Genomic DNA, 24596 nt, shown 5'->3' with positions numbered 1-24596 from the left:
TGAAAAACGAGTGAATGAAAAAGCACTAATTATTGCAAAATGAAAATTCACCAAGTAGACAATAATCTTGCAGATGCGTGGCAATAAATAGGGCGGTAAGAAAGCACAGAGTGAGCACACGCCCTCTTTGTGATTGCTTTTGAACTTTGTGGTGAGGGGAGGTTGCTCCTTACAATTTTTTCTTCACAAAGGTGTATTCCTTGATTAAACCAACACCATCATGACCACAGTCACTCACCATCACTGAAAGCTGGAAAAATATCTGTTTTCCTTGTTTTGATTAATCTTCCTTAAATGTATGACTATCTTACATTTATTCCAATTTTTACTATTAGAAGCATTTGGGTCTTTTTGTAGAAGTTAGGTGATAGTTTTGTAATGAGAAATACATGCACAAACTGAACTCTTGTTTTTATTAATTAGTCTCTGGGGAAAATGGTTTATTACATATTGTTTCACTTACAGTAGCAGTTCCCAAGAACCTACAGGTCTTGTTAGGTGAGGAGTTACTGGAGAGGATAAAAGGATATTGTGGAAACCATTAAAAAGTAACAGTAGCTGTAGCAGTCCCTATAACCAGGATAGTGGCAGGCACTTAAAGAAAATCTACTCTAGGTGGAGGAAAAATATGAAAATGTGAAAATAAGAAAGCAGAGGTGGAAAAAAATAGAACATATAAGAATTTGACTAAACCTTTGTGGCCAGGGCATATGGTAAGTCATTAAAGGAAAGGGACAGAAAATGAAATTCAAGAGATAGATCAACCCCTTCAAGTCCTTGCTCAGCTTCTCGTCAATATACTTTTTAAAAAATTTGTGCTCCTTTAACACTCTGTGAGTTCTGTCTTGTTCAGTCATGTTTTCTCTCAGAAGAATGCTAAGAATCTGGAACAAAGTCAGTGTTTGTTAAAATAATAAATAAGCACTCTGAAACTATTTGTTTACAACAAACAAGAACAACAATTTTTCTAGGAACTTGTTTGAATAGTTAATTCTGGAGACAAAAGGACCCTTTTGTTGACAATATCTGGAACCTTTAAAAATCTTCTCCACTCAGGTCTTAATTACAAGTTACTGGGAAGATTAAGAATATATATTTGTTATCTTGAACATTGGCAATATTTCAAAATAAGAACTCGCAGATGGTACTTGGCGGTAAATTTGGAAAGACAAATTTCTACTGAAGAACCATTATCAAAATTTCATTGTCAGAATCAGAAGGGTGATGGCTGTGGCCTGTGGGCCCACTGGAGCCACAGCTGGGACAACTGAGGAGCCCTGTACCAAAATTTAGGGAGCAGAGACTTGAGGCAGTGCAGAACAACAAGCATTGAGACCTGGTAAGTGCCTGAGGCCCCAGTCTTGACATAATTCTGTCCCTCAGGTGCTGGCACCCTGGGTGTTTGATGAGGGTGGCAGCCCTGATGATCCCTGAAACACCTCTGCAGTCATTTTCTATTGTCTTGATAAATGACACCTGGCTTCTGCAAATCCATGGCAATGTCCTTATCAGTCACTTTGCTGGACCCCTGTTGTTCTCTACCAAACAAGTGTCTTTATTCTTCACAACATGACCAGGCCTAGAATCCTCCAGATCTTTACATTGTGCTGCCCTTTGGACTAGAAATTTTATATTTAGATTATTTGTTCCTTCTCATGTTTTACTATAAGTAGTGAAGAGAAGGCATGCCACACTTTGCCACAATACTTCTTCCACCAAATATCCTAATTCATTGTTCACAAGTTTGGCCTTCCACAAAACACTAAGCCATGACCAATATTCAGCCAAGTTCTTTGCCATTTTATAACAAGAATTACTTTTCCTCCAATTTCCAAAAAAATGTGTTTCTCATTTTTATATGACTCCATCAGAATGGTCTCTGTCATCCATATTTCTGCCAATATTCTGTTCATAACAATGTAGGTAATCTCCATGAAGACTGTGGTTCTCTACGGCTCTCCTCTTTTTCTGAGCCCTCACCAGAATGGTCCCTAATGCTTCTGTCACAGCAATGTAGGCTTTTTCTAGCATACACCTGAAAATTCTTCCAGCCTCCACAATTACTCAGTGCCAAAGCTGCTTCCACATTTTCAGGTTATCTGTTACATCAGTACCCCACTTCTCAGTAATAAAGTATTTCTGAGTTCATTCAGGCTGCTTTAACAAAATACAGCAAACTGCCTAATTTATAAGCAACAAATTTATTTCTCACAGTTCTGGAGACTGGGAAGTCCAAGATCAAGGTGCCTACTCATTCAGCGTCTAGTAAGGGCTCTTTCTCTGCATTTTGCTGTGTCACACATGGAAGAAGGATGGCAGAGCTCCTTCAGTCCTCTTTTATAAGAGCCCTCATTCCACTTATGGGGTTGAGCCCTCATGACCTAATCACCTCCCAAATGTCCACTTTTAAATAACACCACACTGGAGACTAGGTTACAATATATAAATTTTAGGAGGACACAAACATTCAGAGTATAGCCGGGGCTATTCTGTCTCATTGACGATTCATTTATTTGATAAATATTAGCTAGGTATCTACATTAGAAAGGCATTATACCATACTATTTACACATACTGGTAAACACAGAAGGCATAGTGCCTAATGTCTACATTGAATATCAAAAACAAATATGCAAAGTAATATAAAACAAAACAAGAGCTGATGCTTTTTAAAAGCTTTTTAATTGCCATAAAGGCAGTAAACACATTGGGAGATAGAGAATAGGGAGCTTCTCTTCATATTAAATGACTGAGAATCTTCTTCAAGGGAAAGAGCATTCAAGCTAGGAGTGAAAGATAAAAGAGAAGTCTCTTTTAGAGGAGCTGAGAAAATAGGCAAATGGAACAGAGAGACTAAAGCAGGAAAGGGCTTGGCATGCTGAAGGAAAGTCAAGAAAAGGTCATGAATGAAAAGGAAAACAGTGGATCATTCAGGTACCTTCTGTGTTCGAATACTACTTCAAGACTTTACATCTATTCTATCTGTAAAGCCTTACAACCCCACCACTATTTGACCCCTTTACTGCTGAGAAAACAGAATTACAGAGAGATGAAGTAGTTTGCCCTGGATCACTCATCAAAAGGTCATACATAATCAGGCAACTGAACACGAGTCCAGATCAATATACAAGGTCTTATAAGAGGCTGCAAATTTGTGTAGAGCCAAGGTTACCTAGATCTTGAGCTTAAGTATTAACTCTGCATAACTCCAGTCAATACAGATGTTTGTTAAATATAATAATATCTTTATCACCTAATATTGTTAGGTGATATTAAGAGTGTCACTTTCTGAGGTAGAAACATAGATAAAGTGATAAAGGATACATTTAATTGTATCCTTACCAATTCTGGAAACCGTATGATATTGCTAAGGAAAATTTGAAATAAATGTGTATATAGTATTTATGGATTAGATGAGTCAGTAGTATCTAGCTTTTAATTCTTCTGAAATTGACCCATACATTTGCAGTTATCCCAATTAAAATCCCTCTTGAAGCCTTTTTTAATAAAGTAAATTGACAAGATTATTCTAAAATGTGTATGGAAACATCAAAGACCTGAATACACGAAATTTTAGAAAATAAGAACAAAAATTAAATGCATGCTATTTGAATTCATGGCTACTCTAAATCCAGAAAAATAAAAACTGTGGCACTGACATTGTATCAAAAAAAGACTTACAATTTATTTCTCATAGTTCTGGAGGCTAGGAAGACCAAGATGAAGATGTCAACAGATTCAGTGTCTGGTGATGACTAACTCCCTGCTTCCACCAAGATGGTACTTTGCTGCTGTGTCCACTGGAGGTGATGAACACTGTGTTGTCACATGGCAGAAAAGATGGAAGAACATAAAGAAACTATGGTGTTCCCTTCAACCTCTTATATAAGAGCAGTAATTTCATTCACGTGAGAGGAAAGTTCACGTGAGGGGAAAGTTCCTAAAAGTCCCCAGCTCTTAAGACTATCACATTGGATATTAGGTTCCAGCTTATACATTTTGGAGGGAGCCATACATTCAAGAAACAATGGAGGCATCTTTTAAAAATACTTAGGTGAGCATTAGCCAAAAGAAAACACTCATAACTTATATATGTGACAAAGGGCTTACATAGAAGATGTACTTATACCTCCGATGACAAATAATAAAAGTCAAAGTGTACCTAGACACTTCAAAATAGAAGATATGCAAGCTACCATTGCACAGTTAGAAAGTACTCAAAATATTCATCATTAGAGAAATATAAATTAAAACTGCTAACGAAACACCACAACACATCCACCAAAATTACTAAAAATAAGAAAAGACTGACAAAACAATGTTGACAAGCTTGTTCAGCAATTAGAACTCTCGTAAATTGTTGGTGGAGATTTGAAATGGTATAATCACTGGAGAAACAGTTTGACAGTTTCCTATAAACTAAACATTAACTTGCTCCATAATGTAGTGATGACATTCCTAGACATGTACTTAAGAAAAATGAAAAATATGTTTGCAAAAACCTGTATAAGAGTCTTAATAGCAACTTTATAGTAATTGAAAACTGGAAACTACTCCAAAACTGGAAACTTCACCAATGAGAATATTTAAGTATTAAGTATATTTAAGCAATTGAATGCTACCGAGAGACAAAGAAAAATTATTGATACACACCGCTCTAATTAATACCAAAAAATAATATAATAATCAGAAGAAACCTTACCCTAAAAAGGACATGCAGTTTGATTCCATGCATGTAAACTTCTATGACCATGAAACTAATCTATGTTGGAAAAGTCAGGTGCTTGTCTTGAGAGTAGGGTGAGGGGTTTTTCTAGAAACAGGCATAAGGAAATGATCTGAGATGGTGGCATATTTTTATATATTGGTAGAGATATGAATTACTAAGTGCAGGCATTTTTCAGAACCTAGTGAATAGGCAATTAAAATTTGTTATATTTCATTTGAGTAAATTATAACAAAATATTGATCTCTGGGTAATGACATGGATGCTGAAGTATTTAGGAGAAGGTGCAATGATGCTTCCAATTTACTTTGAAAGGCATCATGAGAAAAAGACATGTGATAAACAACTATCATAGAATATTAGTAGAAGATCAGGTTTTAAGCACATAGAGATTCACCATAAACAATTTTTCAAATTTACAGTAAATTTGAAAATTACAGTAGTACTATGATAGAAAATAATTGATCATTTGTATAATCATTAATGTTTTTCAATAAAAACTCCTACTATGTCACTTACATTTCTTATTTCCATAGCTATACTTCTTTAAATAACAAAAATGATTACATACATTAAAAAATAGATTTAACATTCCAACAGAAATTAAAAATATATAATTAAGTAATCCTTTCAGTTGATATATCTTGTATATAGTCTCTAATGTATGACACATAAGATAATATACTATATATAATTTAGGTGATTAGTTCAAGTCTATTTCTGAAATACCAGTGTGAATTTGACACCATTTTCGAATCTACATATAAACATTCTGGTAAAACATCTCTTTTAATTTATGTAACTTAAAATACATGAAAAAGAGGGAAACTACAATTTTGTTGAACGTACTCTTTAACAGGTATGAGAGCTGTAAAATATAAATATGACAACAAATACATAAAGGACTGGAATAGAGAGAAAAAATACTATACACAAAGAAAATAATCTCTCAATTATCGCAAAGTAGGAAAATCAGGAAAGCTTAGCTGATGATATCAAGTGCTTGGCATAGCTCATACAACATATGTGAAAAGTAAAATTAAAAAAAAAAACCCTGGAAATTAGATTGCTTCAATAAAATAGGTGCTAGTGCCAATTATAACCTCATTTTCTAAACCTTAAAAGTATGTACATTTCTCTTGAATGACTGTAAAGTAGAATTTTAAAAAATGGAAAAGACTTCCATTAAATTACTATTAGTATATAGGATGACTCAACATCATAAATATGTCAGCTTTTATAAGTTAAGTTATAGACATAATATAATCACAACAAAAATACCAAAACATTCTTGTGAGGAGCAAGAGAAGTTAATAATGAGATTTATGGGGGAAGAAACATGCAAGAGCTGTTAAGAAATCAATGAAAAGGAAAACTATGAGGAATGGTTGGCAACACAAGCTGTTTTAATAGCAAAAGTATAAAACAGTGGAATATGGGCACATAAGTAGGCAACTGTACATATGTACAAAGGCTGTCTAGAAATAAACCTACATATGAAATTTGGCGTCTGATACAAATAGCATCTAAATATTCAGATCAAAGACAAACTCTAATAAATAAGGCTGGGACAACTGGTTGACCATTTGAAAAACATGTACTATTAGATCCAAATATCATAATGTGCACAAGAATAAATTCAAAGTGAATCCGAAATTTAAATATGAGCAAACACAGAAACAACAAGGAAAAATATTTACAACAACTGTAAGAAAATGTGGATGTATTTCTCTGCAACATGAAGGCAGAAAGAGTTTTGTTTTACTTTTAGCCACAATTTCGAATTCAGACTTAAAAAAGAAAAAGAAAATACATTGATGAATTTTCCATAAAAAACAATCATTTCTTGGATAACAAACACTATAAATACTATCAAAAAGAAAACTGAAAATTGAAAGAAAAAATGGAAAATTACATCACAGGTAAACAACTAATATCCCTAATACTAAAAAATAAAAAATCTTATAGAAAAATGGACCCCAGACCGGGCACGGTGGCTCAAGCCTGTAATCCCAGCACTTTGGGAGGCCGAGGCGGGTGGATCACGAGGTCGAGAGATCGAGACCATCCTGGTCAACAAGGTGAAACCCCGTCTTTACTAAAAATACAAAAAGTTAGCTGGGCATGGTGGTGCGTGCCTGTAGTCCCAGCTACTTAGGAGGCTGAGGCAGGAGAATTGCCTGAGCCCAGGAGGCGGAGGTTGCGGTGAGCCGAGATCGCGCCATTGCACTCCAGCCTGGGTAACAAGAGCGAAACTCCGTCTCAAAAAAAAAAAAAAAAAAAAAAAAAAAAAAAGAAAAATGGACCCCAAATCACAGACAATTCACAACAAATACATACGAAAGGCTCTTCGACTTAGCCAAATATGTTCAGCTTTACTCAGAATTAGAGAAATGGAAATTAAAACTGCCTGGCATGCCGTTTATCACCTAAAAGAATGGCAAAAATTTAAATGAGTATGAGGACATATTCTTTTGGGGAGGCAGTGGGAAAGCAGCACTCATATGTTGCTGTTGAAATGTAAATTGATATGTCCCTGTTGGCAATATCTAGCATGTTATGTATATTTTACCTTTTTAGCACCAATTCCAATTCTAGAAATTACCATTCTGACAGACATAAAAAAATGTATAAAGTGAATCTTTACAATGCAGTTTGTAATTGCAAAAAGTTGAACAAAAGCTAAATGCCCTTATGTAGGACTGAATGAATTCTGACACATCCACACAATGGAATATCTTGCAGCTGTAAAAAGGAGGGAAAAGTTTGCTTATGCATATTTGCACTTCATAACTGTCTGATAAAAGGACCTAGAAGCAAAGGCATCCCAATCAGGGTAAATACACCTAGTGCCTGTATTTTGGTTTCTAAATATATTTTCCACATAAAAGAAGGAGAGTTTCTTGGAGAAATGCCTAATTCCTAATAAAATTGACCTGAATTATCTTTTTGTGCTTTTCAAAAAATAAAGGACTATGCAAAGAATAATGGTGACAATTCAAAAGCCTTAGAAGCAATCTTTGAGGGACTTTCAGAGGCCAAATCTGAAATAGTTTAAACATTGGCAATACTAATGATATTTATGAATTATGGGCCATTGAATAAAATAAGGAACTGTGAGTTCATATATACCTAATTAAATATATGCTTACATAATTAAATGGGAAAGTACTGAAAACTTTTCTTCATGATAGAATACCAACTAACAGTGTCAGGTGAATGGTTAAACTGGAAAATCACCAGGTGACCTCATAATAATGATACTTTCAGGCAACAATTACCTGGATGCTAATCCAGTGAATAAAGTTTTGATAAGAAATGAGATATTTGACATGGTCTAAAAATAGCTCCTCAGTTTATTACAAATTAATTACAAAGAGAAAATGGAAACTTTAAAATGAAGAAAGGGAAATAAACTTAACCTCACCAGTACAGAGAAAAAATAAGCATGATATCCAGGTGCTATAATTTATCACGAAGGGCACAACATTAATTTGTTGTTATTTCTTTTCAAAATGCATAACGTAATCATTTGAAAATATCATGAAAGCAAAAATCAAGATCATTCAACAAAATAATAAGCATGTTCTCTTAAGAAAAAAAAGTCAAAGTCATAAAAGACAAAATGGAGACTATGGAATTGTTCCAGATTAAAGGACATAAATGAGGTTTGTACCACATGTGGTGCTGGGTTAGATCCTGGACCAGGACAGACATTGTTTTACCATATTCATCATAATACATATTAGTTGAATAGTTAATACAGCTTGTACAATGAATGCAGATTTGGTAATAGGATTCTACTTACGTGTATTTTGTAATTTTGATAATTGCACTGTACTTTTAAGCTCCCCACCCACAAAATAAGTCTTTGCTTTTAGAAAACATTCAATGAAGAATTTAAAAGTAAACTGACATCACATTAGTAACTTACTTTGAAATATATCATAACATTTGTGATTATCTCTAACTGAAAGAAAGGATACATGAAAAGTCTTTATACTGTTCTTCCAAATTTACTGTTAAGTCCAAAACTATTTCAAAATAAAAACTTCAGAAATAAATATATATGTATTTCTGTTACATGTTACATAAGTATATAATGCAAATAAAATAATATGTATTTGATATTATATTCAATTACTTTTAGATGCTAATTAATCTAGAAAACACTAAAATTCAAGAATAGTTAAATAGAGGTTTAAATAAGGTGTATTCTATGAAGTCTAAAATATATCTAACTATAAGTTGGTGGAGACACACATTATACATATCTTTGTTCATTGTTTCTTTCTTTCTTTCTTTTGTGGTGTCACCCAGGCTGGAGTGTAGTGGCATGATCTTAGCTCACTGCAATCTCTGCCTCTGGGTTCAAGTGATTTTCCTTCCTCAGCCTCCTGAGTAGCTGGAATTACAGGTGTTCACCACCACTAATTTTTTGTATTTTTAGTAGAAATGGGGTTTCATCATTTTGGTCAGGCTGGTCTCAAACACCTGACATCATGATCTGCCTGCCTTGGCCTCCCAAAGTGCTGGGATTACAGGCATGAGCCACTGTGCCCAGTTGTTATTTATTATTTTTTAAGATCTCACCTGTGTCATCAGCCCTCTAGGAAAACTAGGATAATTAAATTCTTAACCAGTTAAATGTGTAGAATAATTAAACCTGTCAAAATCTCCAATGTGCACTAATCCTGAGGCTATTCAAATAAACAAAATCAGTCAACACAAATGGAATCACTCTAAGGTCATTTTTTAGTATTTTGAGTTAAAGTAGAGTAACATGTTAAACAATATTAAACATCTAATGTGGAACTTACAATACTTAGGCAGAAATATTTTTAGAGTAGAAATACTAACATAACAAATCATGTAGTTTAACAGCTCTTTATTGTTTTCTGACAGTCATCTCTAATAATTTGCATTACCATTCCACATGTTTTACATAAAGAAACAAAAAAGGCATATTTGGTAGAAGAAAAAGTTGAGTAGTGAGTTAATGTTCAGTATTCACAAAAGGTGAGACTTCTCAACACAAAGGCTCTAGGTCCAAAGCAGTGTGAAATCTACTTAAGTAATCATTATGAATTAATTCTATGTAAAAAGTAAAGACAAAAACCAGTCCTCAGTCCTGTCAGCTTTTGGCATACAAACTTAAATACTAAGAGAACTCTTAGTCTATTTTGTATTGCAAATTCATATTTTTGTTGTTGCTGTGCTTCAAATATACAACAATGATAAACCAAATAAAAAATGTGCAGTCAAAATTTTTTTTAAATGTCCGTGGACAATAATAAGCAGAACAGAAACAAGAAATGAGGTGAAATGAGATCTGCTGACTTGATCTGAGAATAGAAGCTTGCAAAGGTGGACTGGAGTTTCATCTCTTTGAAGGACAATGAGTACTTAAATCAACCAATGTGACATATACAGCTGGAGCCAGACACACTGCCTGAAGTAAAGATTTATTGTCGAGTCCCTCTGCCCTTGAAAGGTGGCTGAAAGAGCTACTTCTGAACTGCTGAGTCATACCTATAACTAGGGCTTCTATAAATCTGCTTACCTAAGAATTTAGGAGGCAGCAGGCTTTAGACTTCATCCAGGCTAGGCAGCTGTCTTAACTCCTGATTCTACAATATTGTCACAGTTAGGAGGAAGACTTCAAATACAGTCTGGTTTGCAGAACCTGTGGGGACATTCAGAGGAAAAACAGAAAAAAACCATCACCAAAGCAGAGAGGAAGTTTATTCCACTCAAGTGTGCAAACAAAATTCTAAAATACGTGAGCAAAACTTCAAAATTTAGGCAAGGAAATCAACAATCAGGAGATACATCTACTGATATATAAAGAAAGCAGTGAAGTGATTGTAAAAAATGCTTGTTTAGAATTTTCAAAATATAAGTGAAAAACAGCACTTACAAAACAGAAAAGAAATTATTAAATGAATAAAAACAGGCAGAAAGGAAGCAAGGAAAAATGGATGTAAAAATAATGAATTAGAAAACTTTGAAATAAAAAATATATCATAAAATTAGTTAAATGAGTTCAATAGAGATGACAAACTCTCAACCACATATGTTCAGAGAAGCAGGGAATTTCAGGAATTCATCCAAGACACAGTACCAAAAAAAAAAAATGCCTTTTTTTAAAAATGTATGTATGTAAGGGATTCTATTTGGTACAGTATAAATTCAGTTGATTAGTGAATTATCTGTGTTCATCTTTCTTCAGAGCAAACAACAATCCTAAAGAAAGTGGTAAGAGTCATTCATCATATTTTTGCTAAGGAAGGATTGTCATTAATTCATGTTTATTTATTTAGAGAGAGCATCTCACTCTATTTCCCAGGCTAGAGTGCAGTAGCATGATCATAGCTTACTATAGCTTACTAAAGCCTTAAACTCCTGGGCTCAAAGGATTCTCCTTCAGCCTCCTGAGAAGCTGAGATTATAGGTGTGTCCCAGGATGTCCAGGTATTTTTTTGTTGTTGTTAAAAATAGGATCTCCCCGTGTTATCCAGTTTGGTCTCAAATGCCTGAGCTCAAGCATCCTCCTACCTGGGCCTTCCAATGCATTCGGATTATAGGCATGAGCCACTGTACCTAGCGCTTAGTTTTATTTTGTGAGAAGAACAATTTGTTGATATCCAAAGGTAACAGAATTTCCATTTTGAATGTGTCAGGTTTGAGATTTTTTTTTTCCACATTCACATGGAAAGGTCACATAGGTTTCTCCCTAAATTAACCTAGAGCTTCTAGAAAGACTTGCAGAAGAGAAGAGAGCAGGGCTAGGACGGGGTTCCCAGGCACTCAGCTCTTAAAGTTCAAGTAGAGAAAGACAATTTACAAAGGAACTTTAAAGCAGTGGCCAGTGAAGTGGCGGAAAACCAGAATGCCTTTGATCCTACAATAGGGGAGCAGAAATGATTTAAATGGGGTCTTGGGGCAAAGATGGAAGGAGAGGTTGTGTTTGAAAATTCAGAATGCTGGTGAGCAACCTTGAAGCTTCTGAAAGAGAAATGGCCCTTGGATTTTAAACTTGAGATTATTTTGATCTTAGCTCTAGTGGGGTTGTAATGAGAAGTTGTATTTTAATGAGTTCAGAGAATAGGTAAAAAACTGGAGACCAGGAGTTTAGATAATATTTTAGTTAAAGAGGCAAATAATCAACCAATGTTGGTTATTTGCAATTTAAAAAGCTAGATAATTACAGTTAGTGATACACACTATGAAGAAAATAAGAAAGAGTGATCTGGGTAGGCCAGCTTAAATTTGCTGCAAACTTTGAACTTTAAAATAAAAGTCTAAGTCGTAGGGTAAATTTCTAGAGAAAGAATGATAAGAATAATCCTTTCCTCGTTGGAAGGTTGAGGAAGAGAACAAAATAAAATTCTTATATTTGACAATAATTGTTTTGTTTATCTCATCTCACTGTTCTTTTGGCTGTGACAGTATCATTACTTCTTGACCACTCAAAAGTCTTCTGCCCTTTCGGCTTTCCAATTCTCCCCACTGCACAAAATTACATCTTTATAATGTAATAGACAAAAAGGAATGAACTCATAAAGGAAGTTTAACCTTGCTCTCTTGGTTTTATTAATACTTTAATCTGAGGAAGCAGATCAAAGTGGATTTTTTTCTCTTTGTGCCCCAAGACTTCAGAATAAAAGTTATAAACTTTCCAAATTGTTCTCATGTAAAAAAATTACATATATCCCTTAAAAATTTTATGCAAATGTTGACAGAAAAATAACATCCATTAGTAGACATCAAAGGCATCCAAACAGCAAAGGTGTTCCAAGTTGCTTTTTAAAAATGATTACTCAACTTTCAAACTAACACTATAAAAATATTTAATGATTTACTGTGAGTAGAAAGTGCAGTGATGAAGTATTGTTCTAGGCATCAGAAGGCAAATCAACAGTGTATTGTCAGCCCAGACGGGATGATGAGGAGAGAGAGGTGTGGTTCAAAGCAGACAGACGGAAAATGCCTGTCAAACATTATTTCAGAAGGTAAAAAATCTCATCAATTCTGGAAACAAAGGAGATACTCTTAATGTTAGGGGTGAAACAATTTGAAAAAGTAAAGTAAAGCAAAGCAAGTAGAATATTTCTAAGTGTTGCAGCACTTTGTCCTATCATCTTTGCAGATTTTAGTTAAAAAAAAAAAATCATAAGATGAGCTGGACAGTGTGGCTCCTGTTTGTAATCCCTGCATTTTGGGATTCCAAGGTGGGTGGATCACTTGAGGTCAGGAGTTTGAGACCAGCCTGGTCAACATAGTGAAACCCAATCTCTACTAAAAATTTAAAAAATTAGGCAGATGTAGTGGTGGGTACCTGTAATCCTAGCTACTCAGGAGGCTGAGGCAGAAGAATCACTGGAACCCGGGAGGTGGAGATTGCAGTGAGCCAAGATCATGCCACTGCACTCCAGCCTGGGCAACAGAGCAAGATTCCATCTCAAAAAAAAAAAAAGAAAATCATAAGATGAATAGTTTTTATAATTAAACTCCTTGCTTCTTTTATGGTGATAACTATGTATTAAAAATTCAAACTTCTGGTGCCAGAATTGGTAAGTAATGTAATTTCATGTGAACATATCTCTAATTACATATGTATTAAATATTGCAACTTTGTTTTATTTAGAGGTAAATTGAAACTTACAATTTGTATAAAATCATGACACATTCATGAAATTTAACTGAATAATTTGTGTATTTTCTATCTTCCAATTGTGAGTGGTAAACACATAACAGAAAACTGCTCAAAAGTATAGCACGTAGCTCAACAAATTATTTCAAATTGAACATCCATATAGACTCCACTGGGAAACCTACTTCATTTCTCCATCTAATTTATATCTTCTACCTGCTCTTCAAAAGATTTTCATGATAACCACTTAGTTGCTTATGTTTATCATTTTATCATGGAAAACCCTGTCTCTACAAAAAATACAAAAATTAGATAGGCATGGTAGCACACCTATAATCCCACCTACTCATGGGGCTGAGGTGAGAGAATTCTTTGAGCCCAGTGGTGGAGATACAATGAGCTGAGATTACACCACTGCACTCCAAGCTCGGCAACAGAGTGAGACTCTACCTAAAAAACAAACAAACAAACAAAACAAAACAAAAAAATATACACAGTTTATACCAGATGCTCTTAAATAACAAGTTCTAGAGGACGTGCTGTAACAAATAAATTAGAGACAGACTATCAAGAACAGGAAGAGGGTGGATGATACAACGGCCTATTCTGGCTTTAAGTCACAAGAAGATAAGTTGTCTATACAGATTTTTTAAAGTATAATAAAAGTGGCAAGATGTCGGTTGTGTTTTATCATCAACATGGACTGGAAATTCCAAACAATTTCAGTGATAAAAGATTTCTAACTTCCATGACAGTCATTCCTATACCCACTTCTTGTTATGCTGGTGAATTTATTAAAAAGTAAATAAATAAGACAGTATGGTAATAGCACAAAGGTAGACCAACTTCCATTAGAATCAAATGGTGCAGAACAGGAACAAAGATAATATTGGCTTTGTGACAAAGACGTCCCTCTCTAGCAGTAGAAAAGGATGATCTTTGCAATAAATGATGCTAGGTACACTATGGGGAAAAATTAAACTTTGACATTTACGCCAAGCAAAACATCAATTGTAGATGGTTGTATGTAAAATTTGTGACAGGTATGTTTATAGTAAACACTTGGTTTTCAATTATATCTTTAACTGTTTTAAAATTTCTTATTTTCATCTTAGTGAGTAAATTATATCCCATACTACATTGCAAATTTATTTTAAAAATACCTTTGCTACTCACTTTTTGTGGTCTTTGTGTTTTTATGTGTGTAAGCCACATACATATAGTTAACTTTCCAGAACTAAACACTCTAAATAAATAATGTTTTCTGTATTTTGAGAATTGGATAGTTATTAACACTTAGAATCTGGGCATATAGATAGCAGAAACCACTGAACAAATAAATGACAAGAAACTTAAAAGGCAGATTGTTTAGGCAAAAATCTCTCTGCTTGTGAACTCAAAGAATGATTCTTTTAGGTGAGGTTCAGAGCATCAGATTATGCATTTCTGTGTCAGCCACCTTTTGAAATAACTCCTCAATGTATCACAAATACTTTGGTGTTAATTTTGGGCTAAGAAATATTTTAGGTCTGACATTTAAGTCTTCGGTCTTTCAAATTAAAGCTTTTCAGAATGAAGAAAAATTTATCTTACAACACCAGATGTTTAGTATTAAACTCAACATCTGGAAAATGAGACATTTTCTCTTCTTTACCCAAATGATTTTATGCCATGAGAGCATAATCACCACGTCTTCTATACAGGTAGAAGAAGCACCTCTCTCTAATAATCAATAAACCCATATTTGATAAACTAATGCACCTATTAAAAGAAAAAAAAGTGGAGCATAGCAAAGTTGATACTTTAAAGAGTCTAGAACACAGAGAATAGAAATGTACAATATATTTGATGTTATTTGGACCTTACAAATATTTATGAAGCATTTAAGAAACTTTGCTTTATAATAGTTTTTGTTAGCACAAATTAGCTTAACCTTGAACATATTAACAGAATTCTCTTATGAATACATGATTGACAGAATCTATTATGGATTTTGTAGCATCATTAAAATGCCTGACACATAATACATCTTCAATAAATATTTGCTGAATTAAGTCAGAGGTAGATATGACAGAATATCTGGTATAATAGGCTTTTGTAGTTATAGTGAGTTTTATGAACTGAGGATTCAAATGTGGTTGCATATCGTTTACTTTTCTAAGTAAACACAAAGACACAACTGACCCTTAATGATATAAATAAGTTATTCAGTCTCAAGAGCTCAGTTCCTCTTCCATGATCTAGGAAGAGAACAAAATAGAAAATGTCATTCCTTCACAGTTATTTGCTTATGGTGCTGCTACACAAATTAAAGGTTGTGTTTGTGTAATTTGATGGACTGTTATTCAGGGCTTCCATAAGTAATTTACTCGCTAAGACAGATACAATACTCTCATATACTTGAGCTCCACCTTTCTGTTCTTGGTGTCTCCAGCCTAGAGTCTCCCTTCTCCTTACAATAACATTGGTTCCCTTTGGGGATTTTGATGTCCTTTCCTTAACGTGGGGCCACCAGACGAGCTTCCCAAACTTTGAATCACTGAAGAAGCTTTTCTAGAAAACAAAACTAAACTATGTTTTGTTCCCCAAGGCATCCAATAAAAGGTGTATTAGTTTGACACAAAAAGTTTTAATCTTATTCAATTTATAGTCTCTGATTGAAAAACAAAAGAGAACACAAATATAGTCTTCCTTTTTGTTAAAATAAGACCTACATTGTTTTTAGGAAAATGGGAACAATTTTTACAGTGATAGGATAATTGTATTAACTTGATGCTTTTTCTGTTTTGTTCAGTGCATACTAAATAAAGGATATAGTCAGTCAAATAATTAAGGATTGTAAGGCAACTGGGACACTCCGAAATAATGCTCAAAATTGCAAATATGGACAGATGAAATGATCATGTGTGTTTTTTTCATTAATTATATTCATTTCTCATGGTCTTTATCAACAAAATTAAACAAAAAACTGTGGTAACAATGTAAATAAATATATTCAGAAATAAAATTAATACAAAATGTATATAGGTATCTGTATGCCACAAGTTTCTTAAGTTAGTTAACTGAAAAAATTTTATGTAATTCTCACAAGCCTATGTAAAAATGTAGAGACACAGGTTCTCTCTACCTGGTGAACCATAATTATACTACAATTTATATTTCCAGGGTATTATAAGTTTTGATTAGGGGGTATAGATCACCTAGGGATCAAATGCAAGAGGTATCTTTTAAGTGGAAGTTTCTTTTTATTTTTCAATAAAGATGCTTTTAATTCTCTTTTCATATTCGAGAATGAAAGCACAGGTTTTTCTGTGTGGGCATCTCCTATTTTTTTAATTATATCTTCTTTCCTGACCCAGGTAGATTATGCCTATGGAAAATAAAAAGAGTAAAAATATGGCAATAAAAACAATATAATAATAAAGTTATTTATTTGATGGTAAATATGTATTTAATATGTACCACTTTTCCTAACTTTTTTCTAACTTAAGACTATGCAATCTCAATATTTTATATATGCTTTGAAGATTGAGTTAAAAGTATTTCCATAATTCAGGTAATATTCTTCTTTTTTTTGAGATGGCGTCTCACTCTGTCACCCAGGCTGGAATGCTGTGGTGCAATCTTGGCTCACTGCAACCTCCACCTCCTGGATTCAAGCGATTCTCCTGCCTCACCCTCCAGAGTAACTGGGATTACAGGCATGCACCAACATGCACAGCTAATTATTGTATTTTTAGTAAAGACAGGGTTTCACCAGTTGGCCAGGCTGGTCTTGAACTTCTGACCTTGAGGTGATGTTCATTTTAAGGTTTTGTTCATGAAAAAAATGTAAAATATGAGTTGTATTTCCCTACTACTATATGGTTGTAGCACTCATACTTTGAAGCATGTGAAGCATCAGCTAAGAGACTAACTTCTGTCATTAGTGTATTATCATCACACCACTTTTCTTCTCTTCTTATAATTGCTCATTGAAAAAACAAAGGAATATATGAAATTCTTGATAACTTGATTTACATGGCAAACAATGTATTGGGTATAATTGTAAATTATGTTATACTCACATTTAAAGAATAAGTGTTATAAATTAACAATATTGACAGGTAGCTCTTATTTCCTTAAGTATTAGAAAGTTCAGAAATAACCAGTCAATATTAAACCTATTAAATATACTGAATCAAGGCCTTATTTCTTGCTTAAATTATAAGAAAATACTTTGTTTTACTTATTTTTCATTGAAATAAAATTTAGATGTCTAATTTGTTTTAATTATATTTACTGATACATATAACTACTTCTTTATTTAGTTATATGCTAGGTTGATATGTATCCCAATAGATCTAACAAGTTTAATTAAATGTCTAGACAAATCAGTCAGAATTTCAGTTAACTTTTTATAAGTTTTCAAGTAAATAAAAAGTGAGTTATTCTATTAAAAAAAATTATGTTAGCTACTTTCCAGCCATATAAATCACTAGAAGACATCAAAATTTTGTAAGACCCAGTAATCTTAAATGCAAAAGAGAATATTTTCAGGTCTTTTCATAACTTTAATAACTTCATGGCAAAGGATGCTGTCTCTGGAAACTTAATTGAGCATTTTTAAAATGATTTTTCATGCAAAACAAATTCTAAATTCAAAATGCTTTGTATTTTGTCTCTGTATGGCTCATGGATTTCACTTTTACTTTCACATTTCATTTTGAGCAAGGAAATGTCTTTTCTCTTTAACTTCTGAAAAATAAGAAAATTAGGTACATTATTCAATTTTTGATTTTCAGTATTTTCTTAGAACATTCCAAAAGGAACTTTAGTATATGTTTTCCACTTCCTGTAAACTAGTGTATCTTGGACAAATCTAAGATACATCTTAACAAAATTCAAGAGCATGTCAGTGTTACTGTCATCCCTTTCCAGTGTTGTTAGTGATTAACATGTATATGCTTCTAAGATAACCTTAAGATTAACTTATAACACATGTAATATCAACATACTTTTTTTCTATGCTTTGAAAATCAGTTTCTTTGAAGTGTGTGTGTGTGTGTGTGTGTGTGTGTGTGTATTTAATGCCATGAAAGGGATGAGCTTTTAGGAGAGGAGAGGATGGAGTGAGATGAACAATAATATGCCAAGAAGTTGGATAATCCAAAAGAAATTGACAAATTCTAGGATACATACAACCTACCAAGACTGAATCATGAAGAAACATAAAGTTTGAATAGATCCATCAGTAGTAAGAAGACTCAATCGGTAATTTAAAAAAGTCTCTCATCAAAGAAAGGCCCGAGACCTGACAACGTCGCTGCTGAATTCTACCATTTAAAGAACTAATAATCTATCTAACATTTATACAACAAATAATCTATCCTTGTCTATTTGGTGTTGTTGTAGCAGACTGAGGTTGGGTAATTTATAAAGAAAAGAAGTATATTTGACTAACAATTCTGGTGGCTGCAAGGTTCAAGATCGGGCAGCTGCATCTAGACCGGACCTCATGTTGCTTTAATTCATGGTGGGAAGACAAAGAGGAGCATGTGTGTGCAACTAGATGACACTGTGAGAGAGGAAGCAAGCAAAAGAAACCAGGGAAGTCTTAATCTTAATTTATTCATAAGGGATCTAATCCATGACTTAAACACCTTCTACTAGGCTCCATCTCCCAAATTGCCACATTGGGGACTAAATTTTAATATTAGTTTTAGTGGGACAAATGATATCCAAACTAGCCCAATCCTTACAAGCTCTTCTGAAAAACTGAAAATAAGAGAATATTTCCAAACTCTTTTTATGAGACCAGTAACATCCTTTTATCAAATGCAGATAAGGATATCACAAGAGAGGGGAATTTTAGGCTAATATCCTTGATGAATATAGATGCAAAAATTTCAGCAAAATACTAGAAAAGTGAATTCAACAGCACATCAAAAGGATCATTCACCATGATCAAATGTATTTATCCCTGGGATACTGAGATGGTTCAATATATACAACTCAATAAACATGATACCTTGCAAAAACAGAATGAAGAACAAAAAACATATGATTATATCATTAGATACAGAAAATCCATCTGACAAACTCCAAACATGTTCTAACAATAAAAAAATCTCTCAACAAATTAGGTATAGAAAGAATGTACCTGAACACAATAAAGGCTATTTATGATAAGCTCACAGCTGAGATTATAGTCAATGATGAAAAGATTAAAGTTCTTTCTCCTAAGGTCTAGAACAAGATAAGAGTAACCACTCTCACCACTTCTATTCAACATAGTAATGGAAATCCTAACTGAGCAAGCAGGCAAGAGAAAGAAGTAAAAACCCTCGAATAGGAAAGAAAGAAGTGAAAATGTCCCTGTTTGCTAGCGACATAATCTTACATATAAAAAACCATAAAGAATCCACCAAAAACCTGCTAAAACCAATAAACGAATACAGAAAAGTTGCAGGATACAGCATTAACACAGAAAAATCCACAGCATTTCTATACGCTAATAACACACTTTCTGAGAAAAAAATCAATAAAACAGTTGCATTTACAATAGCTACAAAAAAAAAAAAAAAAAAAAAAAGAAAGAAAGAAAGCTACTTAAAATATTTAACCATAGTAGTGGAAGATCTATACCCTGAAACCTAAAAAATATTGATGAAATAAATTGAAGCAGATACAAATAAATAGAAAGAAATTTTATGTTCATGGATTGAAATTAAAAATATAGTTAAAATGTCCATACTACATAAAGTGATCTACTTCAATTCCATCCCTATAAAAATTTTAATGTCATATTTCAGCAAAATAGAAAAAAACAATCTTGGAATTCATATGGAATCACAAAAGAACCACAATAATCAAGGCAATCATGACCAAAGAGCACAAAGCTAGAGTCCTTACACTTCCTGATTTCAGACTATACCAGAAACTGAAAGCAATTAAATAGCATGGTACTGACATGTAACAGACACATCAGTCAGTGAACCAAAATGGGGAGCCTAGAAATGAACCCACACATGTACAATCAATTGATTTTTGACAAAGGTTTTTTTTTTTATTGCATTTTAGGTTTTGGGGTACATGTGATGAACATGCAAGATTGTTGCATAGGTACACACTTGGCAGTGTGGTTTGCTGCCTTCCGTCCCCTCACCTGTATCTGTCATTTCTCCCCATGCTATCTCTTCCCACCTCGCCACCCCCGCCCCTCTCCCATTTCCTCCCAACGGACCCCAGTGTGTAGTGCTCCCCTCTCTGTGTCCATGTGTTCTCATTGTTCAACACCCACCTATGAGTGAGAATATACGGTGTTTGATTTTCTGCTCTTGTGTCAGTTTGCTGAGAATGATGGTTTCCAGGTTCATCCATGTCCCTACAGGGGACGTGAACTCATCGTTTTTGATGGCTGCGTAATATTCCATGGTGTATATGTACCACATTTTCCCTATCCAGTCTATCATCGTTGGGCATTTGGGTTGGTTCCAGGTCTTTGCTATTGTAAACAGTGCTGCAATGAACATTCGTGTGCACGTGTCCTTGTAGTAGAATGATTTATAATCCTTTGGATGTATACCCAGTAATGGGATTGCTGGGTCAAATGGGATTTCTATTTTTAGGTCCTTGAGGAATCGCCACACTGTCTTCCACAATGGTTGAATTAATTTACATTCCCACCAACAGTGTTTTAAGAATACACAATGGAAAATAGGCAGTCTTTTTAATCAATTATGTTTGGAAAACTGGATATCCATATGCAAAAGAATAAAATTGGGCCCGTATCTCATACTGTATAAAAAAAAAATTAACCCAAAATGGATTAAGAACTTAAACAAAAGATTTGAAACTATAATCCTACAAAATAAAACTTAGGGGAAAATCTCTATGACATTGTGATTGGCAATAATTGTTAAGATTGGACACCAAGAACGTATACAACAAAAGCAAAAACAGACGAACATAATTATATCAAGAAAAAAAGCTTCTACAGGGAAATGAAACAAATAAGAGTGAAGACATTACATACAGATTGGTAAAAAATAATTGCAAGGTATACATTTGATAACAGGGTAATATTCAAAATGCATAAAGGACCAAACAACTCTACAGAAAGAGAGCAATCTGATTTTAAAATGAGCAAGTGAGCTGAAATAGATATTTCTCAAAAGAAGGCATACAAATAGGCAACAGTTAGATGAAAAAATGCTCCATATCACTCATTATTAGGGAAATGAAAATTAAACCAGAATGAGATTTTTGTCTCATTTGTCAGAATGGCTATTTTATATATACATATATATCTATATACATATAAAGAAAAAGATAAGTGCTGGAAAGCATATGGGGAAAAAGGAACATTTGCATACTGCTGGCAGGAGTGTAAGTTGTACAGCCTTTATGGAAAACAATATGGAGATTTGTCAAAAAATTAAAAATATAGTTACCATATGATCTAGGAATCTCACTTCCAAGTCTTTACCCAAAACATTTGAAATCAGTATGTCCAGGAAATGTTTGCACTCCAATGTTCTTTACAGCACTATTCATAATAGCCACAATATGGAATCAAGCAACATGTCCATATACAGATGAATGCATTAAAAGATGTGTTGCATATACACAAAGGAATATATTCAGCCTTATAAAAGAAAGAAATTATGTCATGTGTGACAACATGGATGGCATAGGAGAACATTACGCTATGTGAAATAAGCTAGGAATATAAAGACAAATTCCACGTGTTTCCACTCCTGTTTGGAATTTCTACAGTCAAAATCATAACAAAGGATAGTGATTATTAGAGGCTAGCCAATGGGAAGAATAGGGAGATGACCATCAAAGGATACAAAGCCTCAGTTAGGGGAAATAATGTTTTTTGTTGTTGTTGTTGTTGTTGTTGTTGTTGTTTTTTTGATCTATTGCACAACATGGTGACTGTAGTTAATAATGGTATATGGTACATTCCAAAATCATGAAGAATAAATTCCAAATGTCTTCATCACATAAAATAAGTATTTGAGATCTATATGTTAACGAGTTTGATTAAATTTTCTGCATTGTATTTATAAATCATAGCATCTCTTTGTACTTTATAAATATACACAGCCATAATTTGTTAATTTACAGTAACAAAAGGAAGTACTCAAGATGAAAAAGTAAAATGGTTAGACCTAAATAAAATGGAGAAGTTGAAAAAACCAATATGACTATTGCCTTATAATAGTTTCAAGACAATAGTCTATATTCTCTGTAAGAAATGTTTAAACAATAACAACATAATTATGACAAAAACACAAAAAGAATTCTATTTCTTCAAAAAATCTAAAATGTTGACTGCTCTATTAGATTATTTTAAAAGTTATCTGAGTTTCTGCAATTATACACATGGAAGATGTTGCTAGAATCTCCTGGAAATAGATTTGCAACTGATCAAAAGAGATTGCTAACGTAGTTCTGCCAATAATATTGCAACATCATTATTCTTGTTTTACAACAGTTTTTTAAAAGTATTATATTGGTCCCAGACCTCTAACTAGAGAGAAACCATATAGCTTTATGCTAGCATCCACAATATCATAATAGTATCCTCTAGGTAATCAAAATGAGAGGGAATTCCACAATTGTATGTTTGAAATCATGTTTTATAAGAAGTGTGAAATGTTTCTATATTATTTAATAGGTTTTAACCCATGTTATTCAAATTAGCAACATATTTTCAAAACATTTGGGAGCCAAAACAATTTATCTAACAAATGACAAATTGCATGGTAGTAATTTTTAAGATACATACACCTGATTTTCAAATACACAGAAATAAATTTTAAATACACTTATTTTTATATTTTGATTTAAAAAGTAAAATAAAAAAATTTAAATTATGGATTTTAAGATATTTTCTATTTTATACATAGGTTTTTAATATTTAAAGTTCTTTCCCCACAAATCTTGAAAAAATTATATTACAATCATCAAGACAATTATATTGTATTTTCAACCATATTAGGTAAAATATGGTTCTTACATATATAGTTTTGAGGAACTTGTTTTAAATCTTTATATACATATATATATAAATGTGTGTGTGTATATATATATTCGTCTATAAAAATCAGGATTGTACCTGATGAATGCCAACATAATATTGAATTAATTACTTTAGTGTAACTATTTAAAAAAGCAAAAGATTTATGCACAGATGATCAGTCTGTAAACTTTGCTCATTTATGAAAATTATTTTATCTATAAGAATGAATAAAAATTTAACGTTTAGAGATTGAAGTAATAATAAACAACAAAATAGGTACATTTAATATTTACCAGTTTACTTCTTATAGAAACAAAAGTGCTTTGTCATGGTGAACAATAAATTAAGAGAAAGCCTCAGATGGCATTTTCATGGAATAGTAACGAACATTTGCACTTTTTTATGAGTATACCAAATGTGTATATTTAGGATGTGTGAGCCTGCTTGGTTTTGTTTGTGCTCCTGTTTCACTCTTATCTTATCTGCCTGGCTTTCTGTCCTGGGAGGCTGACTCTAGGGACTCCATGTGCTTCCTGCCCTCAGGCTTCTGGTTGGGCTTGGCTAATGGAAGGTGCTGGCGATGAGACTGTAAGGAGAGAGACCTGGGGTTCTTATTTCTGCTATTCCATCCCTGCCTTGGTTTTTCAGGGACTTCACTCCTTAGCAATGCCAGAGTACGTTAATTTTCAGCAGGGTTCTCAATCTTTATGAGTGATTCAGTAGAAGATCCTCACCAGCACTACACTAAACTTTGGAATGAGAAGTTTTGGGTGATTGGTAAGTAGGACAATGGTATCATCTTTCATGAAGCCCTATATAAAACATTGATGATAAAAAGCTTTATCATGAATATATAGAAACTGAGAATTCCTAAGATCCAGAGTTAGTAAGCTGGCGACCCAGGAGAACCAAAGGTGGAAGTGCTGGTCTGAAAGCCCACAAGCTCAAGACTCAGAAAAAGCCAATTTTTAAATTTCAAGTCTAAAGTCAAGAAAAGACTGATGTCCCAGCACCAATGGTCAGATGCAAGGAGTTTCTGCTTACTCAGCCTGTCTATTCTCTTCAGGCCTTTAATTGACTGAATAATCCCACCCACAAAAAGGAGGGCAATATGCTTTACTCAGTTTACCATTAAGGTGTTAATCTCATTCAGAAACAATCTCACAGAAACACAAAAAGATGTTTGGCCAAATGTCTGG

Source organism: Saimiri boliviensis, chromosome 3 (genome assembly GCF_048565385.1).
Source record: "Saimiri boliviensis isolate mSaiBol1 chromosome 3, mSaiBol1.pri, whole genome shotgun sequence".
NCBI classification, from domain to species: domain Eukaryota; kingdom Metazoa; phylum Chordata; class Mammalia; order Primates; family Cebidae; genus Saimiri; species Saimiri boliviensis.
Note: the sequence above shows the minus strand (reverse complement) of the source record.